The sequence below is a fragment of the Rhipicephalus microplus genome, chromosome 5 (assembly GCF_043290135.1).
Source record: "Rhipicephalus microplus isolate Deutch F79 chromosome 5, USDA_Rmic, whole genome shotgun sequence".
Taxonomy (NCBI): domain Eukaryota; kingdom Metazoa; phylum Arthropoda; class Arachnida; order Ixodida; family Ixodidae; genus Rhipicephalus; species Rhipicephalus microplus.
In genome coordinates, this window is record NC_134704.1 from 60,947,917 (window position 1) to 60,968,628 (window position 20,712).

The following is a 20,712-nucleotide window of genomic DNA, read 5'->3' on the forward strand; positions in this document are numbered from 1 at the left end:
TTTTAAAGCTAACCTAGTTTTGGCAAAATCCCCCAGGGTGAGTTGAGCCGAAAAGCTTTTACATCTACATCTAGGTGATGACGGATGCACACGCATCAAAATCGAAGTACACTAAAGTTTTCACCTCCTCCGAGTGCTAGAGCATGGCCTCCGAGATTGCGGACACGTGGAGTGCGCGCCCGCGATCTCGGAGGCCATGGCCAGAGCCGCGGTCAACATCAAATTCATGTCCTTTGGATCAGCAGCCAAGCACCATCACCTGTGACTATAATTCTGTGGGAAAAAAAAAGAAAAAAAATGGCCCGTGTCTGCATGTTTTTTTTTTTTTTTTGCAAACATCGTCGAAAGACGATAGTATTGCACCTGGAGAGAGTGAACAAAACGTTTATTTGATGTTATGTGCGAAAAAAATGGTGAATTGTATTCTGGAGACGCTGCGTTAGAGTCTCGATCCGTGCAGCGAAAGCGAACAAGCGCATCGAGGCACGTCAGACACGAGCGCTCTCTGACAGTTGTTTTCGAAACAAAGGAAGGCCTTCGCACCAGTCTTGGAGGTGATAAAGCGTAGAACGCAAAGCGATGGACAGGTGCCACCACCATGTCGTCTCATAGCAAAGCGTCAGAAACACTTGCCTTTTTGAGCATCGCATTACACTGTCAGCGCAGCGTGATAAACGCTAGGGTCGTTAGAATTACTTATGTATGCCTTCTCTAGTATAAAGACACATACAAAATAATGACGTGTGGTTATGGTGCTTCAGATATGCACAATAATTGCTTTTTAATTGACAATCACACAAATATGAGCGCTGAAACTTGAGAAATATTGGTGGGCTCTGCGTGATGGGGTTGGCCGATCGGCTTATTTTTGGGGGCCGCTTGAGGTATCGTTACGGTGGGCAAACAGACAATGTACGGACAGACAAAGTGACAGACCAAATTTTTTGCGTCAAGGTACCCTAAGAAACACTATCATCTTTAAAAGCCAAAAAAGCAGAACAAAAATATACGCAATTCGAAAGGCACCACGCCGACCACTTAAGCGCTGTCAGTTCGGACGCTCCACCAACTCAACCATAATGCCCGCCGGGAGCGCAATGATAAGATGGGCGTTATCAAGATACTATGGTCCAATACGCGAGTCGAATAAGCAATCGTGTTGTAGAAAACTGCATTTTGGAACGTGTTTTTCGTCACGCAGAAACATGAATGCGAGCTCAAATGAAAGCTTCGTCTTCGTACTACTTACATATCCACGAAATCGGCAGCTTCCCGTTTTTTTTTCAGGCGGCCCGTTCTCATCACATTTAGGTTGCTTTCATAGCAGTTTATTTACGCCTTATTTCTCGTGGGAACAGAATGCGACGCCTCGATGTCAACGATTCTGCATTTATGAATTACACTACAGCTCCTATATGTATGTAAAAAGTGCCCCTTGAACAAGTTTTGGAATTAGCGGCTCTATCATACTTAACGCCGAAAAATGACTCTGTCCCACTGAAAACGTTAGAGCTTTCAGCCATGGCCGCTAGGAGCGCCGATCATTCAGTGTTCCTGAAAGCAGGGTATGCCCATCTGGTCAGCATATCTGATCACTTGTTCGTAGAGCGTTTCGATTTCTTCGGAGTTTTTTTTTTTTATCCATACTTTTTCTGGTGTTCTTTTTTATGCCTTCATACGTTTCGACCTCAAAAATCTTGGCGCCCGGTTCTTGGCCCATCCCCATTTTTGTGTGCTCACCATCAGGTAGAAAACAACATCATCATCATCATCATCAAATGTCCTGTGAAGCAGAAAAGCAACGAAGATCGGCCGGTCAGTGAATCTGTTCAGCGCTTCCTTTCGCCCGCTAAGGTTCGTGTTCTCAGTGTCACACACACGTCGTGCCTCAGACCAGGAAGGCTGATAGTATGGACGCCTACAAAAACTACAAGGATGACGTTGCGTTGGTAAACAAGCAAGCTTACGATGCGACCAGGCCTTACGTTGGTGCGGAGCCTTACGGTGTAGCCACGCCCTATGGTGGTGCCACGCCTCACGCAACAGTGTATGGTGCTGAACCGGCCGCTCCGTACCCTGACGCATATTATCCATACGGGGATGTACCGTTGGCGAACCCGGGAGCTTTTGGTGCGGTCCGCGTCGCTCCCGGTTCAGCCGAACCCGTCTTGGCTAGTGGCAACCAGGACGACTCTGGCAATCGATGGTTCGCCATGGCGTGCTGTTGTCTCGTCCTACTCCTATTCGTCACTATGCTGTTCATGCTGCTCCTGGGCATATTAGGTAGGGAGTCCGATCCCGACGATGACTATGACAGCACCACACAGGTCACCTACAAGCCCTTTGGGGGAGCCCAGCTACCCACTCGGCAGCTTACCACTCGGTCATCACCTCCAACAACAACCACAACTACAGAGGACAGCTGGTATTACCGCCAAGACTACACGCAACAAATCTGGACCTACCTGCACAAATACTTGTGTCCCTTCTGGGCAGACAAGCAGGGGTTCCTCAGTCATCGCCGCACATACGGCATCGCCTTTTTCCCGTACATGTTTTGTCACTATGCCATGTACTGCTGCTATTCCCTTGACGAAAACATGGAGCTGCAGCCAGAGCTGCCGCACGTGGACCTCCCGCCGAGAGACGCCGTGCACCGCTTGGCCAACTTCAAGGCGGAAAACCCGTACCTGGAGGTGTGGCTCATTGTTCGGGGCCGCGACTCAGTGTTTTACAAGCTGCTGGCGAACGCCAACAACGAAAAGGCCACATTCCAAAACAACGCGATCGCCTGGATGAGAGCCAACAACTACGACGCCATCCGCGTGTGGTGGACCAATGCGCCCGACGCACTCAATGGCAGTATGGCAGAGTTTTATAATGAGACCAACGACGCATTCATGCAGCACAATTACACGTTTGGTTTCCTCTTCCCGTACGGCTACTACGTGCGGGCATCTTACAACACGAGCAAACTGGCGCACAGACGGTCTTACCACACCATCGTGTTGTACCAGGAGTACCCACGCAAAATCGGCAACCGTACCAAGGCAACTACTTACACGATTCAGGAAATGAAGACCTACTCAACAAAGCTTAACCAAACAGACCGCCCTGCCTTTTGCCACCTCTTTCCATTCGTGGCACTGACATACAAGATCGACCCTGCCAAGTGCGAGAACGCCAGCATTGCCAACGTCAAGCCATACAACATCCATCCACTGGGATATGGGCCTCCAGGACCCCTGACCAAGATGGCGGGCATACTGTCGCTGCCCGAGGTGTGCGACATACTGGACTCCTCGTGGAACCAGACCAGAGTCCTGACGGACAGCGCCAATACTCGTCCAAGTTTCCATTTCGCCTGCAAAGGGGAAGACGCAATCGCATACACCACTGCCGACGACGCTTATGACAACATTGTCGCTCTGGACCATGAGTACGAGGAAGAAGTATTCGGTGTTATGAACCCGGAGTACGACGACTTCCCAGGCGTTTGTTCTCCACCCGTCGGGACAAACGATAACTATCCCATTATTAAGGGTACATTTCGATTAATAAAGCACTGATTGTGTGATCGTTGAGAACACCATAGCTAAAGCTAACTTATGAGAAAGGTTCCTACTGCTTGCCTAACCTTTGCTTGAGTTTCTGTGAAGATGTCCTTGTGAATCAAACCCACTTTGAATATTCGTCCATACGTCCATCCGTCTGTCCGTCTGTCCAAACACACACGCACACACACACACACATCCGTTCATCCGTCCGCCCGTCTGATCGTTCACCCCCATTCCACCCCCCCCCCCCCCCACACACACTATGCTCCTGATCAAGCACCAGTTCATACAGGTTAGTCCAGTGCATACGAGAGTGCTCCTAGGTCTCGACGTCGAAAAAGCTTTTGACCGCATAGAGCATAAGGCCATCCTCGAGGTCCTATCCACGCTGAGCCTGTGCGAGAGGCTATTCCGCATAGTCAAGTCGTTTGTTAGTGGTAAACAAGCGAGCCTCACACTAGGAGAACTAAAATCTAAGTTGGGGGCACTGGGCAACAGAGGCACCCCACGAGGAGTTGTGCTCTCACCCATGTTATATAATTTAGCAATGACCAGAGCTGCGAGAGATTTGGAGCGGATAGAAGGTATACACTTTGCAATGTATGCCAACGATATAACCTTATGGAGCGCCAACGGAAACATAGGCCAAACGGAGGCTAGATATCAGGAGAGTGTACACATCGTGGAAAGCACTCTCGGCGAAATGGGGCTAAATTGTTCGGCGGCGAAGTCAGAATTTTTGGTTATAAAAAATCGAGGTAGTGGTCGAAGACCCAAGGGCTATGTCACTGGTGAGGAACCAAAGATTATCTTGCGCTGTCAGGACGGATCCGCGATCAAGCAGGTCGAAAAAATAAAAGTTCTAGGAATCTACATACGAGCGGGAGGTAGCAACCTCACTGCCATTTAGCATATTTCCAAAAGAACTGACCAAATACTCAGGCTTCTAAGGAGAATCACCAACCGACACTAATAAAAGCATTAAGTAGCGAGCCTGAACCAACACAAAGCAAGGTTACTGAAGAAAATTGTGACAAATTCTGGAATAAGTGTAAGTTATTATTCAAAATTTACAAAATAAAAAACAAACTAGAAAAAAGTGGACCTTAATTTTCGCCGTTAAACTTCTAGAACGCTCGTCTGTTGAATACCACCATGTTTTCTTCTTTGTTTCTGGATCTCCTGGCGCAATTTCGAGAAAACTTTATAGAGGGCACTAGCAGATGTCCAAAATATTGAACAACTTGTTTTTGAGGAAGAAAACATGCTGAGATCTTTTTAGTGATAGAGTATTTGATGTCCAATATATTGGAGCAATCACCATTGCTGAAACTCAGGATGGTATCAAGGAACCACTCGTTTCATGGTCGATACCCTATGGTGGATTACGCCACGTTAATAGCCAACCAACGAACTCCAGATTTGCCCTTAACTATCCATGGTCTCCCAGATTCACGTATTCTAGACATTTTTAATGTGGAACTCGCGAAAATTTAGTGGCCGTTTACTGAATTATTTCCTTCATACCCGAGAACTTTTTAAAATAATAAGAAGCAAGGACATAAAAAACTACGTCAAAATGAACAGAAATATAACAAATACTGAATAAAGTGTTGTGCATAACTGTAAATTGCTGTACTTCTTCATCAAACTATTTTCCCTAATTATCGCCAAATCAAACTGCACGTATAGGTCGGCCCACATTTCCCATTATGACGTTTCGTAAGGGTAGTAATTTTTTTCTCTAAGTTTAGTTTTGTAACCTGGTAATTAAGTTCCATTTTAAATACTGTAATATGTGTGTTTGTGTGTGTTTGTGTGTGTGTGTGTGTGCGTGCGTGCGTGCGTGTGTGTGTGTGTGTGTGTGTGTGTGTGCGTGCATGTGTGTGTGCGTGCATGTGTGTGTGAGTGTGAGTGTGTGTGTGTGTGTGTGTGTGTGTGTGTGTGCGCGTGTGTGTGTGTGTGTGTGTGCGTGTGTGTGTGTTAGATCTCATCATATATATATGATGAGCTCTCAGGCAACAACGCAAGGAAACTATAAAGAAAGATATTAGACCTTATTGTAATGTACATATTGTTACGATGAAATGCCTTTATTTACAAAAGATGATGAATGCGAGAGTGCAGGGATCTGGCAGATCACCGCTCGAGCCAACCTCGTTCTCCTCTTTTTCCACGCGTTCCTTCAGAATCTTAGCTATTCCCCCTTTGCAGACGATGCCCGCTGGGCGAGTTAGGCTTCGTTGCGATGATAATACCGTTTTAAACGGGCAACATAAACGACGTTGGTTTTGCTTGATCGACGGCCAGTTGACAACAGCTGAGATATCACGTACGTGACATCGCTGAGACGTTCCAGGGCAACAAATGGACCGGTGTAGTTGGCCAGAAACTTTTGGCAGAGGCCGCGCTTGCCACGCGGCATCCAAAGCCACACCAAATCCCCTTTCTCAAACAATACGTGCCGGTGACTTCTGTCATAACGTTTCTTAGAGCATTTCTGGGAGACGAAAGTTCGAAGACAGGCGATGCGCCGGGCCTCTCCTGCGCGGCAAATAGTTTCGGCGAGAGTAGGTTGATCAGTCTCGAAAAAGGAAGAATAGTGTCAAGAGCTGTGCGGGGTTCGCGTGCGTGGACCAGATAAAATGGACTGTATCTCGTTATTTCACACTGTGCAGTGTTGTAGGCGAGAGTTAAAAATGGCAAGATCACATCCCATGTTTTGTGCCTAGAATCGACGTACATGAAAATCATGTTGACGAGAGTCCTATTAGTTCGTTCCGTCAAACCATTAGCCTGCGGGTAATACGGGGTAGTGTGACGAAAATGGCACGAATCAAGACGAAGGAGGTCTTCAACTACATCGGCAACAAATTGCCTCCCGCGATCACTGATGATGACACGGGGGGATCTATGGCGTAATACAACGTGCGACAGCATGAACTGTGAAACTTGAGTGGCCGTTGCCGCAGGAATCACCGCAGTTTCGGCGTAGGGTGTGAGGTGGTCAATGCCCACAATAATCAATCAGTTGCCGTTCGTTGATTGCAGAAAAGGGCCGAACAGGTCAACACCGACGACGTCAAATGGTGAACCCGGGGGTGCTATGGGATGGAGTAGTCCGGCTGGCGGAGTTGTGGGACGCTTGTGGCGTTGACATTGCTCACAGCTCACAACGTATGCAGTCACACTTTTACGCATTTTCGGCCAGAAGGAGCGTTCTTGCGTGCGATAATATGTCCTAGAAAACCCATATGGCCAGATGTTGGGTCGTCGTGCATTGCTCGAAGTACGTGTTGTCGCAGACTTGTAGGCACAACTAGAAGTAGGCGAGGGCCTACGCAGGAATAATTCTTTTCGTAAAGAACGCCATCCTTTACGACGAAACCACGTTGACAGTTTGCTGCAGAAATAAAGAAAGAAGCGAGACTGTTGTCACTGCGTTGCTCTTGTGGAAAAGTTGTTAGGTCAGGAAACGGAGTATCTACTACTGCCAAATATTCATCAAAGTTATCAGCGTCACACTCGGTTGTCGGAAGGGGAAGCCGTGAAAGGCAATCGGCGTCGGCATGACGACGACTGCTCTTGTAACAGACTTCAAAGTCGTGTTCTTGCAATCGTAACGCCCAACCAGCCAGACGACCAGATGAGTCCCGTAGTCCAGTGAGCCAACATAAAGAATGGTGGTCTGTGATAATCGAGAATCGGCGCCCTAGATAAAAAGGCGAAACTTGTGCACGGCAAATATGACCGTGAGACATTCCTGTCCTCTGGCAGTATAGTTTCGCACCGGTTTACTTAAACAGCGACTGGCATAGGCAACGACGTGTTCAGCAGCTCCATGGCGTTGGACCAAGATGGCGCTGATACCTACACCACTGGCATCAGTACAAATTTCTGTGGCAGCAGATGGGTCATAGTGGTGAAGTACGGGCCCTGACGTAAGAACAAACTTGAGTTGCGAAAAAGACGACTCGCTTTCCGCTGACCACCGAAAAGGTGCCTTCTTGTTGAGCAGGGACGTCAAAGGGTAAGCGAGGTCGGCGAACTTGGGCACGAAGCGACGGAAGTACGAGCATAGGCCCAAAAAGCTTCGCAACTCTCGTACCGACTGAGGTTGTTTGAAGCTGCTGACTTCAGCAACTTTCTGGGGGTCAGGTCGAACGTGATGCTTGTCCGCCAGGTGACCGAGAACGAGAGTCTCACGGCTGCTGAAGTGACACTTCTTAGAGTTCAAGGTGAGCTTATCTTTCTCAAAGCAGATGGGAATAATGCCTAGACGATGGTTGTCCACATCGAATGTACGGCCAAAAATTATAATGTCATCCAGGTAGCAAAGACAAACTTCCCAGTTTAGTCCACGTAATATAGAGTCCATGAAGCGCTCAAACGTGGCTAGAGCATTGCATAGGCCAAAAGGCACTACATTGAATTCAAATAGACCATCTGGGGTTGTGAAGGCCGTTTTCTTTTTGTCATTCGGGTGCATGGGGATTTGCCAATAACCAGATCTCAAATCCACCGAGGAGAAGTATGACACCGAATGCAAACAACCGATGACGTCATCAATCGTGGGAAGCGGGTAGACATCCTTTTTAGTAAGAGAGTTGAGCCGTCTGTAGTCCACGCAGAATCGCCATGTACCATCCTTCTTTCGGACAAGAATCACTGGGGCAGCCCAAGGGCTACACGACTCTTGTATGACCCTTTTCTTTAACATCTCTTCTACCTGTTGAGCAATGACCTTGCGCTCCAAAGATGAGACACGGTATGGTTTCTGCCGGATAGGGTGAGCGAATCCTGTGTCAATCTCGTGGCGAGTACGCAACTCGGGTACACTTATTTGCTCTTCCTTCTGCGCAAAGTCAAATATAGGAGCGTGCATCGCAAGGACTTCGACCAAAGCTTGACGTTTTTTCTGATGATAGCGACTTGTTTACCATACTCAGAAAGTTGGCTTCTGTATAGTGCGTTGCACAAATAGGAAATAGGATCAACGCTCTCTTCGCTTAAAGATGCTATAAAACTGTTCGCATCTTGTTCGAAGAGGGCGAGTCGCAATCCACAGGGTAGCATGACAGGTTCACTTGAATAGTTCGATACACATAAGGCCGATCGCCTATCAATGATCGACAGAACGCAATATGGAACGAGCACATTTTTCTTGGCGCAAGTGGGAGGAATGGGCTCCACAAGAGCATTAAACGTGCCGGCGTCCGAGGCAGAGGCGTCAACGCGTACGTTCTTCATCGAGTTGGGCGGCAAGACAACATCCTCAATGACGGTGACAGATCCTGGACAGCGCATGGAATCATCAGTATATCCCGATAGCATAATCTCGCCAGCACCGCAATCTACAGTAGCACCGCACTCGCGTAGAAAATCGATCCCCAAGATGATGTCATGGGTGGAGCTGGTCAGGACAGCGAATTCAGCCTCGAACACCTTGTCGCCCAAAGTGACACTAACAACGCACACACCGATCGGGCACGGTGTCTCCCCACTCACTGCACAAAATGATGCACAACTGTCCCAGCGAAACATCACTTTATGTCCTAGCCACACTTTGAAGTTGAGACTCATCACTGAAACAGCTGCTCCAGTATCTATCAAAGCCTTCGTAGGAAGTTCATCAATAAGCACGGGGACCCTATTTTGTGTCATAAAAACGGGTGGAGCCATAGGCGGATGTAGTGAAGAATGTTCGGCGACCTCACCCCCATTTGCCACACCACCTAGTTTCCCGGAGACGGGGAGGTGACGCGTCGACCAGGAGATGGGGAACGGAACCAGCGTGTTGTGGGGGGCGTCAAGCTTCGCACAGAGAAAGGTGAGTCGTTGCGTAAATTCCGGTGGAAACCGCGTCCCACATGTGTATCACTTCGGGTGGTTGAAGGCTAGGCGCATCACTCCCAAATTTGAGAGTGATGCGCCTAGCCTTCAAAGTCTCAAACGTGCGGCAGTGTTCGATTACGTCCGCTACAGACGCCAAGGTGTCCTTGCTGATGAGGAAATTGTAGACATCCTCAGCAACCATTTCAGGAGATGCCCAACCTAGTCATCTTATTTACTGCGTGGGTCTACACACTTGCACAATTTCAGAACCTTTCCAATATAAGTTGTGCATGTTTCAACGGGGTCTTGAGCACGCTGCATCAAAAATTGCTCAGCGCGCTTCTTCATCAATAGGTCCCCAAAGCAGCTCACTATTTCTTTCTCAAACGCCTCCCAGGTCGTTATTGTTTTTTCGTGGTTTTCAAACCACACCAACGCCGTCCCTTGAAGAAACAATCCGACGTTGGACAACCGGGGGGCCGCATCCCAACAATTGTAGTTACTCACACGGTTGAAGTGTTTCAGCCATTCGTCGACATCTTCTCCGACCCGCCCAGAGAAGCTTCGTGGTAACTTGTGTCGGGGTCACGTAGCGCCATAAAAGTGCGTGGTGTCGCCGTCAGCAATCGGATCCACATAGAGGTGGTAGACCAGCCAGTCAGCGGCTTCGGCGTGGTTCTTGAGGTAGCGCTTCCGTGATCATTCGCCTGGGATCGCTGCGCTGTACCCCGCACCTTCCACCAATCTTTTTACGGGTGAGATGCCTTTATTTACAAGAGATTATGAATGTGAGAGTCCAGGGATCTAGCAGATCACTGCTCGTGCCAACCTCGTTCTCCCCTTCTCCCACGCGTCCCCTCTGTATCGTAGCAATATGAAGAAATAAAGCTTCTTCACATTTACATTACAATTAGATCTAATACCTGCTTCCATACTTTCATGGTATTATTGTCTGTTAAATTTTATTACCTTGGTGTTTAAAAAGAAATAGAACAATCCCTTAAGTATATATATATATATATATATATATATATATATTTACATATATATATATATAAATATATATATATATATTAATATATAAATATAGTCCAGCCTGTCATTAAAAATTTGCCAAAGTATCTAGTTACTGTTAACCCGTCACAGTTTTCATTATATATATATATATATATATATATATATATATTTGAGATCTAACAGACAGTAATGCCAAGGAATTCCTTGGCATTACTGTCTGTTAGATCTCATTAATTTTGTGTCAAAAAACGGAAAAACTCCCAAGCATTTCCCCGGGGGTGAACATGGTTAAGTGCGAATGCACGGGGTGCTGCTATGAGGGGTATTTATTAATTCGCACTATTATATTTATTAATCACACTATAGTGCCTTTATGGTGTATGGTTCCTGGGAATCGCAATTTGATCACACGGGGGAGTTTACGTTAACTCACTGGCGAATGCCAACGGATTTTAACTTTACTCCCCCTCATAGCATGCGAGCCCCGGACGAACTAAGTCCAGGGCTCGCACCCTCTCCCGCGCGGCATGTTCACTGGCTCGAACGGCTTCGGGAACGTCCACTCGCCGTTGACGATTGCGAGCAGCGTCTTGACGCCGGCCTTCATCGCCCTTCTCCGCCTGACGCTTGCGTTGTCGTTCCGCTTCTTGGGCCGTGTTCGCGGCTCGATGCTGACGCCTCATCTCAGCCTCGCGAGCGCGCAGTTCACCATCCGCTGCACGCTTCGCCCGCTTGTCTTCGGGCTCGCGAGCGCGAAGTTCGGCATCCGCTGCACGCTTCGCCCGCTTACGTTCGGTCTCACGAGCGTTTCGCAGCGCCGCCTTGTCTTCCAACGTCGGCGAAACCACCGCGGTACCGTCACCTCCAACGATGGTTGCAGTGCTGGCATTCGGTTGTACTGCATTCGTTGTTCATGGTAGCGTTGCCTCCGGGACATTCATCGCACGACCCGCTCTCGACGGGAGACTGAGAGAGAAGGCGGGCGCGCGCAGCTGCAGCGAGCGAGGAGAGCGGAGGAGCGAGCGAAGGGGGATATCAGCGTCGCGTCCGTGGCTTATTCGGTAGAGCGTCGCGCTGCGGTCCTCTTTCTTTTAGTCCTCTTTCTTTTAAAGATAGAGAGAAGAGTGCGGACGCCGCCGACGGCGGTGGATGGTTTGGGGTCGCTTATAAAATGTATTCACACTTAAAAACGAGCCCTTATGTATACGCTTCTTTTCCCTTTTCCTTATATATATATATATATTGTGATGAGTGAGACAGAGAACAAGAGACAACACCCGATCCTGGGCCAGCTGTTCTTACTCTTCCCTTCGTCCTTCTCTTCTTTTCTCTAGCTACCAGCGCGCCGATGTGCCAGCGTCTTTCTTGGTCATGACACTCAGCCATGACTGCGCGCGCGCGGAGCTGGCGGCAAAGTTTTTGGTGAACGGGCTTGGCTGCATCGTGATGGTCAGCCCGGACCACAATGCAACATAGAGCGACGGTCTGGGGGAAGCGTCTCTGGTGGACGGCACTGGCTGCCTCGAGCTGGTCGCTGTTTTGCACACCACGATGCCTCTTGAAAAAGTGCTGTGGACTCAGGCGGCCGGCACTGGCCGCCCCGTTGCGACCGATGCTCTCGGCCATGCTGCGATTTGGTCCGGGTATCTGCCAGAAGTAGGTATGGTTGCCGATACTGGCTGCATCTCGGAGGTCGGCCTCGGCCATGCTGGAACTGGGTGCCGGAGTCTGCCACAAATCTATTGGGAGGTCGAGACTGGCTGCATTGTTTTGGTAGGTCTCGGCCATGCAGAGGCTCTCTGTGGGAAGCAGCCAAACATGCACCTGACAGCTCGCTTCGGACGGGCCGCAAAATCAGCGGCTGACGTAAAATGCCGGACGAGGGTTGCCGAAAGCGTATTCCAAAAGACGCACTAGGTGCCTTGACTGGTGTCGAGAGTGGGTACGCAACTTCTGTGATGTGTGGCAGAAAACATAATTCACGGCCGGTCTGGCAATCTGCGGCAGGACATTCTGTAAAGCTGTCATCATATTGGCTGTGTCTGTGGGGTCCTTCTCGTGGACGCGATGACTCGCCTTGCGGGGCTGTCAAACACTCTGGTCCGTGACCATGGCTATCTCGTGGCGCTCGCAGCACGCTTAGCAGACAATTCCATTGGTACAGTTTGGGGCACTGGTCTTCATTGCCGTCGGCGTAAGGGACAGGCTGCGATGCCCGGGCATCATGATTTGACGCAGGAGCCTCTGCGCCGCCATCTCTGTCTCTTCTTGTTACAGAGGGTCCAGAGGGTCCAGCTACCCCATGCCCCCCTGTATCTCCCCCCACAATAGAGGACGGGGCGGCCGATGGCTGACACGAATTTGGGTCCGGTACCAGCGACGAGTCTGGAAGCTCATGTGGAGAACTGGAGTGCTCAGCTGGAGCCTCGAGATGGAACCCTTCTTCAACTCCATCCTCGGTACCGGTCAAGTTGGACTGGGTGGTGGAAGGGAGATCGAACAGTGTCCGGCCGAAGGCAGCTATGAGCTTGAAGCTCCACTCCGCCCATTACTGCTGCTTCCAACCTTCATACCGGTGCCATGCCGCTGCACCTTCCCGAAGACGGTCTACAGCCACGGTCCATTTCTGAGATTCCGGCCAGGCCTCACGCATTGCTATTGCGTTGATGGTTGCCGCCCAGCTGTCGGCGTCGTTCCGGACCCCGTGGAATTCCGGTAGTTCCCTGACGGCTGGTGATTGTGAGGTGGCAGGTGGCAACGCAGAGATCACCGACGCGAAGCAGTCGAGCCGGTGTGAGAGCTCGATCAGAGAAGACCGAAGCTCCCTGCATAGCTCGGGTGTGCTTTCCTCAAGGTCGTATGAGGCAGCTACATCCAACACTGCGGTAATGTCGCACAATGCTGGCAACATTGTAAGAGCTCGCTCGGTGATCAACGGTGTCAGTTCATTAGTCTCGACTCGTAGTAGCGCGATGGTACGCCGCAGGTCCGCGGTGCTGTCGGGCGTTAAGCCCAAAGAGTCAATGATTGTGGTCTTTGAGAAAGAAGCAATTGCTGTACTCATCCCGGTGACGTCGACGATCAGGGAAGCCTGGACGGCGTTCCGTGGCGGCTCGTTTGTTGAAAGAGTGCGGCAATGGGAATGTAGGCCATGGGAAGCGTGAGCGACATTCCCAAATGACAGGATCTGGTGCGGATCCCTGCCGTGAAACGGTGGCAGGGTGTCAATAAGGTCATGCCTTACAACCCCAGGGGAGGCCTGGGCGCCATCCACTGGTGGTCTGAAGGGTAGCTGAAGCGGTGGGTGGGACCACATTGCCAAAGAAGCGGGAACGGCGTTCCTCGATGGAGAAGCCCGCGATGCCGACGAACCACGAAGACACGTAACGGTGGCTTCCCGCAGAGGGTTCACTTGTCGGCTTGCGCTGACGGCAGAATCCATAGCCAAGGACGCGTAGACGGCGTACTTTGTGTACTGCAGCCGCCGAGGAGGCCTTGACGCCGTCCCCGAACGGTGGTGGCAGTGGCGGCAGGTGAACAGCTGCCGAGGAGACCTTGACGCCGTCCTCAAGCGGCGCTTATCACGGCTGTCCTGGATGACGAAACCGGCACGTAAGACTTCTTCTTCGTCGACTGCGCCATTATGATGAGCGAGACAGAGAACAAGAGACAACACTCGATCCTGGGCCAGCTGTTCTTACTCTGCCCTTCGTCCTTCTCTTCTTTTCTCTAGCTACCCGCGCGCCGCGAAGCGCCGGCGTCTTTCTTGGTCATGACTATATATATATATATATATATATATATATATATATATATATATATATATATATATATATATATATATATATATATATATATATATATATATATATATATATATATATATATATATATATACATATATATATATATATATATATATATATATATATATATATATATATATATATATATATATATTGCTACGATACTGAGGGGACGCGTGGAAGAAGAGGAGAACGAGGTTGGCACGAGCGGTGATCGGACAGATTCCTGGACTCTCGCATTCATCATCTCCTGAATATAAAAGCATCTCACCGTATCAATATATATATATATATATATATATATATATATATATATATATATATATATATTGTAGCGACGCTGACGCCGACAGGTTAAGAAAACAAGCGTCTTTATTAGGGCGAACTTGTGCCCACGATTCCAAAAACTATGGTCGTCAAGTTCGAGTAGCCGAGTGGCACAGATCCGACTATCTTCCTCTTCCTCGTTGTTGAACGTGCGAACGCGTGGCGCACGCCAGCCGAGCCGGGTCTTGCTGGTGCTGGTGCCACGATGATTGTGGCGGGCTACTTGAATGTGGCGAACCTGTCGCAGCATTGCCCCCCTCCTGAGATGCATCGTCCCGATGCTTAAGACAGTGAAAAGATACACGCGCACTCTCACTCGTTTTTCGACAATCTGTCATGATAGGGCTTCATGCGGACTACGTGGACCACTTCCGTGGGATTGCGGCGTCTTGAACTCACGTGTCCAGCGGATCTAACTTGATAAGTGACGTTGCTGATACGGTTGAGTACTTCATAAGGGCCGAAGTATCGGCAAAGAAGCTTTTCAGAGAGTCCGCGGCGGCGCACTGGTATCCATATCCACACTTTGTCACCGGGATGATAAAGTGTGTCACTGCGTCGCTTGTTGTAGCGACTAGAATCGACGCGCTGTTGGTGGCGTATTCGGTATCTTGCCATTTGCCGTGCTTCTTCGGCTCTTTGCAAGAAGTCATCTAAGTCAGGTGGATAGCTGCTTTCGTCCTGTAGTGGTAACATGGCATCCAGCGGGGTGGTCACTCTTCGGCCGAATACTAGTTCGAAAGGGGCAACGTGGGTTGTTTCTTGAACGGCTGTATTATATGCGAATGTTACGTAGGGTAATAGTTCGTCCCACTGTTTATGTTCAACATCAACATACATTGATTGCATGTCGGTCAAAGTTCTGTTGAGGTGTTCGGTTAAGCCATTTGACTGAGGGTGATACGCCGTTGTTCTTCTGTGATCGGTATTTGTCATGCGCATCAGACATTGCATGAGGTCTGCAGTAAATGCTGTGCCCCGATGCGTAATAACGACGGTGGGCGCACCATGTCTGAGCACTATGTTGTTCACAAAGAACTTGGCGACTTCGGCAGCTGTCGCACTGTATAGAGAGTCAGTTTCAGCATAACGGGTGAGATAGTCTGTGGCTACGACTATTCATTTCTTGCCTGCACGCGATGTCGGCAAAGGTCCTAGGAAGTCCATGCCGACTTGTTGGAATAGGGCATCTGGAGGGTCTATTGGCTGGAGAAGGCCGGCTGGTTTTACGGGTGGAGTTTTGCGCCGTTGACATTGACGACAAGTTTTCACGTAGCGCTGCACTGATGCGAGCAACTTAGGCCAATAGTATTTCAGGCGAATCCTGGCGAATGTTCGGCTCACACCCATGTGTCCAGATGTTGGCTCGTCGTGGCATGCGTGCAGAATTTCCTCTCGCATGGCTGTGGGCACGACTAGTAAAAACGTTTCACCATTAGGTTCGAAGTTCCTCCTGTAAAGGACACTTCCTCGAAGGCAGAACGCGGAGAGCCCTCTGGAGAATATGCGAGGGACTTGAACGTCGAGACCCTGCAGGTGTTGTATAAGTGCCAGCAAATCCGGGTCATCTCGTTGTAGTTCAGCGATTTTGGATGTGTCGACAACACCTAGAAACGGGAAGTCTTCCTCTTCAGGTACACTTGGATCGACGGGAGAGCGTGACAGGCAGTCGGCATCGCTGTGTTTCCTTCCCGATTTGTACACGACCGTAATATCATACTCCTGCAGCCTAAGGCTCCATCTTGCTAGTCGACCTGACGGGTCCTTGAGATTTGCCAGCCAGCATAGAGCATGGTGGTCACTGACAGCTCTGAACGGTCTACCATAAAGGTAGGGTCGAAACTTGTTTATGGCCCAGATGACTGCGAGGCACTCTTTTTCAGTTGCAGAGTAGTTTGCCTCAGCTTTTGATAGTTTGCGGCTGGCATAGGCTAACACTTTCTCTTGACCATTTTGCCACTGGACAAGGATGGCGCCGAGGCCGACATTGCTGGCATCGGTATGGACTTCTGTGTCGGCTGTCTCATCAAAATGGGCAAGTATTGGTGAACCCTGTAGTCGTTTCCTTAATTCGTCAAAAGCTTTCTGTTGTTCGCTTTCCCACGTGAAGGGCACGTCGTCTTTTGTCAGTTTTGTAAGAGGTTCCGCAATCTTTGAGAAGTTTTCCACAAATCGTCTATAATAGGCACATAAACCCAAAAATCGACGCACTGACTTTTTGTCTCTGGGTGTAGGGAACCTCTGAACAGCGGCTGTCTTATCGGGATCGGGACGAACACCCTCGGAACTAATGACATGTACAAGGAATCGCAGCTCTTCGAAGGCGAAGTGGCATTTTTCGGGTTTGATTGTCAATTTCGCTGACCGGATGGCTTCCAATACTGTGCGTAGTCGCTCTAGATCTTTGTCGAACGTTGCAGAGAATACCACCACATCATCCAAATACACTAGGCATGACTGCCATTTCAATCCGGCGAGGACAGTGTCCATCATTCGCTGGAACGTCGCTGGTGCGGAACAGAGACCGAACGGAAGCGCTTTGAATTCGTAGAGGCCATCTGGTGTTACGAATGCCGTTTTTTCACGGTCCCGCTGGTCGACCTCTATTTGCCAATATCCGCTTTTCAGATCTAAGGAGGAGAAAAACTTTGCGGATCGCAACCGATCTAGTGTATCGTCGATACGTGGCAAGGGGTAGACATCTCGTTTAGTTACACTGTTCAGTTTTCTGTAGTCGACGCAGAATCTAAGTGTGTTGTCTTTCTTCTTAACGAGCACTACGGGAGACGCCCATGGACTATTCGAAGGCTGGATGACATCATCAGAAAGCATCTCCTCCACTTGCTTCTTGATAATTTCCCGTTCTTTCTGTGACACCCGATATGGATGCTGGCATATAGGCCTTGTGTCGTCTTGCGTTATAATTCTGTGTTTCGTGATTGACGTGCGCTGGACCTTCGAGGTACTTGAAAAGCAATCAGAGAATTCTTTTACCAAGGCGTAAATCTGTTTCTTCTGACTGTCCGGAAGGCTCTGATTGACGGTCACGGATGTGTCGATGTTGCAGGCCACTGGTCGAGTGGTTGATGTCGTTAAGCTGCATAGTTCGGTCGCCATACAGAAGTCGTGTAAATAGGCGATAGCCGTGCCTTGAGCGATGTGTTGAAGCTCATTGGAGAAATTTGTGAGTAGGACATCTGCACGGCCATTCGTCAAGTGAACAAGACCCCTAGCTACGCAGACACCTTTGTTCAAAAACAGTCCTACATTTGTATCCGCTATGCCTTCGCGGTTGTACAATGCATCATTTTCTACGAGCACCATTATACTGCAGCGTGGCGGCACAGTTACGTCATCATGAACAACGCGTAGAGCAGTTAGGCGTCGTTCCTCAGATTCCTCCACAGGTATAGCTCGTTCAGTCGAAAACGACACGCTGGACCTACGCAGGTTAATTACGGCGCCATTAGCTCGCAAAAAATCCATTCCTATAATGAGTTCTCTTGAACATTCTGGCAGCACAATGAAATCGGCCACGTAAATAAAGCCCCGTATTTCAAGTCTTGCAGTGCATCTGCCAAGGGGCGTAATAATGTGACCGCCTGCCGTGCGTATCTGCGATCCACTCCACTGTGTCACAACTTTGTTTAGCTTTTTCCCCATCTTGTGACTTATCACTGAATAATCAGCACCGGTGTCGACTAAGGCATTCAGCTCCCATCCTTCCATTCTCAACCGCAAATCTGAAGTAACGTTTTCGTTGCTGCACCCATCTACCGGAAATACACCGTCATCACCCTCAAACCAAATTGGAGGATCTTCGTAACTGACGTTATCAGCGGCCTCACCTCCACAGGTCGCTTGCTTTAGTTTTCCGGGTGTGGACTTGGAGAGCGATGACCAGGCTGCCTTGAAGGTGTACGTGGGCTGGATGACCGGTAGCGCATAGGCGATGGTGACCGTGACCGGTGTTGGCGTAGAGTTGGCGAGTTCTGGCGCGTCGACAGGTACTCCTCAATTTCCGCTGGTCGTTCGCCGTTTCGGGGGCACGGTGCATATGACGGGAAGCCTCTTAATCCAGCCTGTCGGTAAGGACAGAATCTGTACAGATGACCCGCTTCCCCACAATGAAAACACAGAGGCCTGCGCTCGTGATCACGCCAGACGTCACTTTTCCTGGGCCTACGCTCCACATAGTGATGTGTGCTACGTGCTCCTGGGGGCAGATAGATAGCTGTCGGTTCCCGTGGACGAGGTGCGCTGCGTGCCACAGGTGGGAGAGGAGTCGTTGTCATCGCAACTGCTGCATTGCTGTGTACCGTGGGTTGTCTGACAACCTCAGAGTATGTTCGGATAGGTCGAACCGGCTGCAGCTCACGCTCTGGCTCTCGTATCACCTGCCTCAGTTCGTCACGAACAACGTCCGTAACAGATAGTGCAGTTGAAGTCTGGGGCATATGCAGTCTGCTCAGTTCTTCTCTGATAACTGATCTAATTGGCTCTCGCAGGGCTTCAACATCGTTTCGCACGCCTCCGGGGAATACCTGTGCAGATGCGCAGTTAAGATTCCGGTTGTACTGCCGAGCCCGCTGTTCCAGTGTTTTTTCGATGGCCGTCGCTTCCGAGTAAAACTCAGCAACCGTGCTCGGAGGGTTGCGGACGAGAACGGCGAACAGCTCTTGCTTCACTCCGCGCATTAGATGGCGCACCTTCTTATCCTCAGCCATGTTGTAATCCGCACGCTTGAACAGGCGGACCATGTCCTCAATGTACATAGCAGCACTCTCGTTCGTTAGCTGGTTCCTCGATTGAAGAGCTGCCTCCGCCTTTTCTTTCCGGTCTATGTTCGCGAACGTAGCCACCGCTTGTCGTCGAAATACCTCCCAGGTAGACAACGAGGTTTCATGGTTTTCAAACCATGTCTTCGCGAAGTCTTCCAGGGCGAAGTATACGCGACGGAGCTTCTCTCTTTCGTCCCATCCATTCAAGCTCGCTACTCTCTCGAACAGGTCCAACCAATCTTCAACATCCTCGTACGAGTCGCCGTGGAAAACTGGCGGCTGGTGCGGTTGGCTAATGAACACTTGTGCCGGTGTTACCTGGCTAGTCATAGTGGTGGCATCCATCGTTTGAATTCCCCTTGGTGTGAAGTGAAGAGGACCGAACTCAGGTGAGTCACCTCGAAGACGGCGACTTGCCCTCTGGTGTACAGGAGTCACTTCCACGGGGTTGATACGCTGGTCGTCGGGGCTACGCTGTCTTGAGCTCGTGGGGCTTCGATTCATACCCCAGCACTTCCACCAGAAATGTAGCGATGCTGACGCCGACAGGTTAAGAAAACAAGCGTCTTTATTAGGGCGAACTTGTGCCCACGATTCTAAAAACTATGGTCGTCAAGTTCGAGTAGCCGAGTGGCACAGATCCGACTATCTTCCTCTTCCTCGTTGTTGAACGTGCGAACGCGTGGCGCATGCCAGCCGAGCCGGGTCTTGCTGGTGCTGGTGCCACGATGATTGTGGCGGGCTACTTGAATGTGGCGAACCTGTCGCAGCAATATATATATATATATATATATATATATATATATATATATATATATATATATATATATATATATATATATATATATATATATTGTTACGGAGCTCGCAAACACACGGAAGAGAGGAATGAGCGTATTTCCTATATTTACATGCCAAAGTGACGCTTCAGAGCTGCCAGTCTCTCGCGCGGCGAGTCCACTTCTTTTTCATCGAACTGTTGTCCACGACGGTAGAGCCATGCCCACTGCCTCGTAATATCACCCCCGGCGAACAAAGCGCCGTCACGGCGCCCCTAAGTCAATCAGGACTGGCAGTATAGTAGGGCTTTAGGCGCGACACATGAACAACATCAGTAGATGGTGTAGCAGAGGATGAGTGCGGTTGAACGGGAGTGATGAGGTAGTCGACGTCGGTGACCTTGCGGAGAACTTTGTAGGGTCCTGTGTATCGTGGGAGGAGCTTCTCGCACAAACCTTGACGTCGATACGGCGTCCAGAGTAGGACAAGAGAGTCATCAGGGTAGTCAACGTCGCGGTGCGAGTCATCGTAGCGGACTTTTTGTGCGGCCTGAGAAGCACTGAGCCGAGTGTGCGCGATTTGGCGAGCGACGCGGGCTCGAGAAGCAGC